Source organism: Vombatus ursinus, unplaced genomic scaffold (assembly GCF_900497805.2).
Source record: "Vombatus ursinus unplaced genomic scaffold, bare-nosed wombat genome assembly UNPS02014801.1, whole genome shotgun sequence".
In the NCBI taxonomy this organism is placed as follows: Eukaryota; Metazoa; Chordata; class Mammalia; order Diprotodontia; family Vombatidae; genus Vombatus; species Vombatus ursinus.
The window spans coordinates 6,737,975-6,744,170 of record NW_020954579.1 but is presented as its reverse complement, the minus strand read 5'-3'; the positions used below and the strand labels follow the sequence as shown (position 1 = coordinate 6,744,170).

At 38.8% G+C, this 6,196-nt stretch overlaps 1 long non-coding RNA gene across 1 annotated transcript in view; it reads right to left on the bottom strand.

Moving 5' to 3' along the window:
- Positions 1-341: 341 nt before the first annotated feature.
- The window catches only part of LOC114051107, an 11,431-nt gene continuing 5,576 nt past the window's right edge, over positions 342-6,196 (bottom strand). The window contains exons 2-3 of the long non-coding RNA XR_003570110.1: positions 3,094-3,248; positions 342-877 (exon numbers count right to left, since the gene is read on the bottom strand). This is a non-coding gene — a long non-coding RNA (uncharacterized LOC114051107). The remainder of the gene's footprint in view (positions 878-3,093; positions 3,249-6,196) is intronic.

Genomic DNA, 6,196 nt, shown 5'->3' with positions numbered 1-6,196 from the left:
CTTCTTTGTTCCGTTCATTTCTTCTTTATTCTGACATCTCTTTCCCCCTCTCCCTTCTCCTCCCTTCTTCTTTTCTCTCTTCCTCTCCTTCTTTATCTCCATTTCTGTTCTGCTTCCTCCCCTGGCCTTTATTTTTGATCCTTCCTTCTCATCCTTTGTTCCTTAGATGGCTGCCTCTCAATATTGGCTCTCTCTTCTGGTCCTCTCCTGCCAGCAGCTGGAGGATGAGCAGTTAAGAAAAATTAAAGAGAAATAAAATAAAAGGCCAGGCTAGGCGAGTCAAGGGTGATCAGCCACAGGACTGTTTATTTCAAGTAAAGCTTGAACTTCTATACATAAAAGTGAAATGATGATCTACAATATCCAAACAGCAAGAGCTAAAGATACAAAGTTCTCACAAGATAAGACACCTGGGGAGCATAGCTTGAGGGTACAAGGTTCTCACTAGATAAGACACACCAGAGGAGCATCACTTCAGGGTGAAGGTTAATTGTCTATTCTAAGACTTCTCTATTTACTTATGACTATGCACTTTCCCACGGGACTCAGCAAATGTTTACTCAGCAGCAAAGCAAGTCCAGGGTACAGTCAAGGACAGATGATCCAGAGAAGCCTTTGCCTTTACCCATATTGACCCCCAATAGCTAGAGATTTTCCAGGTAGATTCCATCCCCAACACTCTCTTGCTGTGTGGCTCTCTTGCTGCCACTGTGTGCTCAGGGGGCTGCACAGGAGCCAGTGTACCCCGGCGATGGTGCCACCCTAGAGCAGATGGCTCTGTATGCTGCGGAGCTCCAAAGATATATCAGTAGGCTGACCCGGCCCAGGTGAGTGAGAGTCACTGGAGTGGGTGGAAGTGGTGCTGGGGTCTGCGAGTCTGAAAAATGGCAAAGTGACATAGTGAAGACAGCAAGCTCCTCAGAGCCAGGAGGTCTGAAAACAGGTTTTTAGCTGGGGATGTTACAAAGGTATGTATGTGTTGGACAGGTAAAGTCTGAGGTCCTTTCCATATTGGCAATTCTGGGTATATGTACAGCATGCTTATGTATGTATGTGAGTAAATGCATGAGGGTGAGTCTGGACTACTTTTCTTAACAGTGAGACCTTAAAGTTAATGTGATCAGATTTATCCAGATACAGTGGGAAAAAATCCACAAATTCCCACCAACCCTAATTCTGGGGACTAACCACACCCCTAACCACACACTTCTCTCTCAGATAGACAATTCAAATTCTACCTTTCTGTCCTAGGTAGGGATTAGGAATGCCATTCTCAGAGAGGAAGGAGAGGGTCTATGTGTGTGTGTAATGACTGCATGTCTGAGTTTGTGAGACTGTATGTTTGTATGTGTATGAGCGTGGCCTTGTCTAAGTGGTGGGGGTGTGGACAGCTCTGATCCCAGATATATTTGCCACATTACTCTGCAGGTATGGGAAGGGAGCAGTGGGCCAGAGAATCTTCCAGGATGGAGTGGATATCTTGGAGTAGGTGGTTCTGCTGCAGCATTCCCAGGTACCAAGTTCGCCAAAACCTCTGAACTTCTCTAGACTAGGGGGGAGGAGGGTATAGTATGTTTGTGTGTGTGTGCGTGTGTGTGTGTGTTTGCCCTCCAGAAGTAGGGAAGTAGAGTGGCTGGAGGAAGGAGGGATAAGGTGTTAGATGAGCAACAGGGCCCTTAGGGGCAGGATTAGGGTCCCTTGGGAAAGAATATGAGTAGAGTCTCTGAGGTGATGGGGACAAGATGTCATGCTAACTGGGGAGCCTTTGTCTCTAACCCGCCGTCCTGCTGTCCATTCTCTTCTCTTACAGGACACCCAGTCATCTGAAACATCAGAGCTCCTGCCTCATTCCCCTTTCCTCATTTCCAGAGCCCTGTAGGAAGTCTTGGTCCTAGCTCCTATGGCCCTGGCAGAAGCTGAGCCATAGAGTTCTATCCTCATCCCTAAACCAGGCTTAATAAAGCTGAATCAAAATCACAGTCCCTTTGTCTCTCTGTGGATTTCTCTTTATAAATCGATTCTTTATGATTTAGGGAGTGATTCTGTAGGTATTATCTGCTTTGATCATGAGGTAGGCAAGGCATGTAGAAAGAATTTCCCATTTTACAAATAAGTATCCTGAGGGTTGCCAATGATAAAACCCTTTCCCAAGATTTATCAATGAAAATGTAAGAATAATGTATGAACAATTTAAGAATAAGAATGTAAGACTAGAATCTGGGTCTCTGTGGGGTCCATGAGGGGTGGCTACAGTATAATGGAGGGACTCAAGGGATGTGGGGGTAGGAGTAGATAAGCTTTAAGACTTCAGTAAAACAGGCGAGGCCCATGTTGAGGGTATTCTATTGTCACAATTGCTCTCCTGAATATTCTGAAAACTGGCTCTAGAACCCCTTGCTATCTTTCTCAAGTTCAGTGTGACTGGGTAGTCAGTTAGACAATCCATGGCCTGTGACCTCATTCAGTATAATCATCTATATTACAAGAGTCACTGATCCACACACAAAATGTAGGTATATTAACAACGTAAATAATGAGAAGGAATCAAGTAGGAAAGTTATTCTCTTTCCCCAACTTCCCAACCCATCCCCCACCACACACACACACACACACACACACACACACACTACACTCCAAAGTTATAAAACCATAGAATGTCCAAGGTGAAAGGGATCTTTTTTTCATTTTCTTTTTTTTCATTTCTTTTTTGTGGAAGGGATCTTTAGTTAATTTAGTCCACCTCTCATTTTTTTTTTTTGCAGCTAAGTGGCTCAGAGGATCCCTAGAACACTGGATTTGGAGGCAGGAAAACATGAGTTTAAAGCCCACCTCAGACACTTAATAGCTCTGTGATCCCAGGTAATCACTTAACCCTTTTCAGCCTCAGTTTTCTCAACTGTAAAATGAAGATAATAATAGTCCCTACCTCCCAGGTGAGGATGTGAGGATGTGATGTGAGGATGAAATGAGATAATATTTGCAAAGAGCTTTTCACAATTTAAAGTGCTATATAAATGCTAGCTACTATTATTATTTTACAATGGGAGAAACTGAGACTTTGAGAGAATAAATGACTTGCCCGAGGTCACACACCTACTTGGTGCCAGAGATGGGGCTGGAACTGAGGTCTCCTGACTCCCTCACTCCTCTTCCTGCTATGTTGCTTTTTGGTCCTTCATAGCTAGTTCTCTTCTTGACTGACAAGGGGATGATCTTCCTCAGAGTTTGGTCTTCCTTCTTAAGTCTACCTGAAAAATCAAAGGAAAGATGAACAAAACAGAAAATAATAATACAAGAAACAATCCTAGAAACAAAACTAGCAACTTTTTTTGAGGAAAAAACCCTCAACAAACAAACCAATAAACCATTAGCTAATTTGATTAAAAAGAAGAAAATCAAATTACCAGTATCAAAAATGGAAAAGAAACATTCACAACAAATGGAAGAGAAATAAAGGATATCATTAGAAACTATTTTGTCCAAGTACATCCTAACAAACCAACTTAAATGAAATAAATATTGACAAAAATATAAAATATCCAAATTAACAGAACAAGAAATAGAGAATATAAGTAATCCAATGTCAGAGAGGAAAAAAATGAATAAGCCAGAGATGAAGTTCCAAAAGGGAAAAACATCCAGGGCCAGATGGATTCACAAGTGAATTCTATCAAACAGTTAAAGAAAAATTAATTCCAATATTAGATGAACTGTTTACAAGACTAGCCAAAGACAAGATCCTACCAAATTCCTTCTGTGACACAAATGTAGTCTTGATACATAAAACAGGTAGAATCAAAATGGAAATAGAAAACTATAGACCCATATCTCTAATGAACATAGACATGAAAATTTTAAATAAAATATCAACAAATAGACTAAAATAATGTGTCATAAATATTATATACTATGACCAAGTTGGATTTATACCAGTAGCATAGAGTATATTTATTATTAGGAAAACTATGGACTTAACTAACCTTGTTAACAACAAAAACATATGATTACATTAATAGACGCAGACAAAACTTGACAAAATATTTCTGCCACCAACACTAGAAATATAGGGATAAATGAACCTTTCCTTAAAATAATAAATAATATATATTTAAAACCAAGAACTACCATTATATGCAATGGAGAGAAACTAGAATCTTTTCTTATAAAATCAGGGATGAAACAAAGATGTCCATTTTTGCCACTTCTATTTGACACAGTATTATTAATGCTGGCAACAGGACAAGAAAAATAAATTGAGGGAATAACTATGGGGAAAAATCATAATTATCACTTTTTGCAGATGATATGATGTTGTATGTAAAGAACTCTAAAGAGTCAACTAAAATTTTATTGAAACAGTTAAAACTAGCAAATTTGCTGGATATAAAATAAATCCCCAGAAATTCTCAGCATTTCTGTATAATACCAATAAAAATTGACACAAAAACTATGTAAATACAACTACAAACTATTGTTTACAGAAATAAAGGTGGACCTAAGTAATTGGAAAATATTAAGTGATTATGCGTATAACAAATCAATATAATAAAATTAATAATATTTTCTAAATCAATTTACTCATTTGTGTGGATATCAACCAAACAATCAAAGTATTAATAGAACAAGAAAATAATAACAAAATTCATATGGGGGCAAAAACAAAAGGTCAAGATTCTAAAGGAAAAAGTAATGAAAATAAGTGGGGTTGGAAAGGGGGCCTGTCAGCACCAGATCTCTAGCCACATGACAAGGCAGTAATTCTCAAAACAATTTTGTGCAGGTTAAAAAAAATAGAGAGATAAGAAGGAATAAGAAGAGCTGAAATTCTGGCTAAGGTCCTCTAGTTCCAAATCAATCAACAAGTATTAAGTCACTATCATGGGCCAGAAGCTGCCCATGCTACCACTCTGTCTCCTGATTCTTCCCTCTATGGATGGCATTGTCATAGTTATTTCAAATCCTGTAACATTATATAATCTCTTAGATTGATCCATTAATTCCTCAAAAGAGTTTGGCCTAACTATTCACATATGTAGCTAGGTGGCACAGTGGATTGAAGGTCAGGCCTAGAATTAGGAAGACGTGAGTTGAAATCTGACCTCAGGCACTTCCTAGCTGTGTGACCCTGAGCAAGTCATTTAACTCTGTTTGCCTCAGTTTCCTCATCTGTAAAAAATAACTGGAGATAGAAATGGCAAACCACTCTCCAGTATCTTTTGTCAAGAAAACCCCAAATGAGGTCATGGAGAGTTGGTCATGACTGAAAAATGACTGAACAACAACAATAAAGCTCCACTGGAAGGTATCTTTGCAATGTTAAAACAAAACCAGGAAGGTTCCTAGCACATGGGTTGGGATTTGTTGCAGTGAATTTACTGGAGAATATAGGTTAAGAGTTACCCAGGATGAGCAGTCAGGAGATCTGCATTGTTGTGAGTAATACCCACATTGATGAGATTGATTTGAGTATTTCACTACGCAGAGAAGATGAATAATTATTGTAAAATAAAGCTGATTTTTCTTGTGCTCTTATACATGTTTCCTTATCTCCTGCTGTTATTGCTATCTCTAAACAGCCTTGTAGCAACAAATGTGTAAGTCTGGAAAGGGGCTGGTAACATAAATTCCCAATTTTCATGCCTTCATATTTTCTGGAAAGCTCTCCATATCTGGTATGGAGCTTTTCATAATTAAGAATAACATTAAGAGAACATTCTTTTGAAAAGTATTCATCACATTTATATAGTACTTTTTGCAATGGAAACTGTCAAGCATAGTTCCAATCTCTAAGTGATGTTTTTCTAGTTCTACCATTGGCCACTGACATTTCCTTGGTACCAATGATTTTGTTGAGACAGGAATGATGAGGTGTATGGCCTCAGCAAACTGATGAGGAACTTTCCATTCCATGGAAAAGACTTGTTAATTGCCATTTTTTCTCATTTGCACATATCACTGTATTCTGGTTTTTAGATATTTTTAGGTAAAGAATCTGAAGTGCAGAGAGGCAAAATATCCAGACTGTGTAGTCAGGCTTAGCACCCAGGTTTCCCAATTCAATCCATTGGGATTTGCATTTCAATATGCTTCTGGTTATTTCTTCATTTCTTTCTTTCTTTCTTTCTTCCTCTTCTTCTTCCTCTTCCTCCTCCTCCTCCTCCTCCTTTTCCTCTTCTTCTTCTTCTTCTTCTTCTTC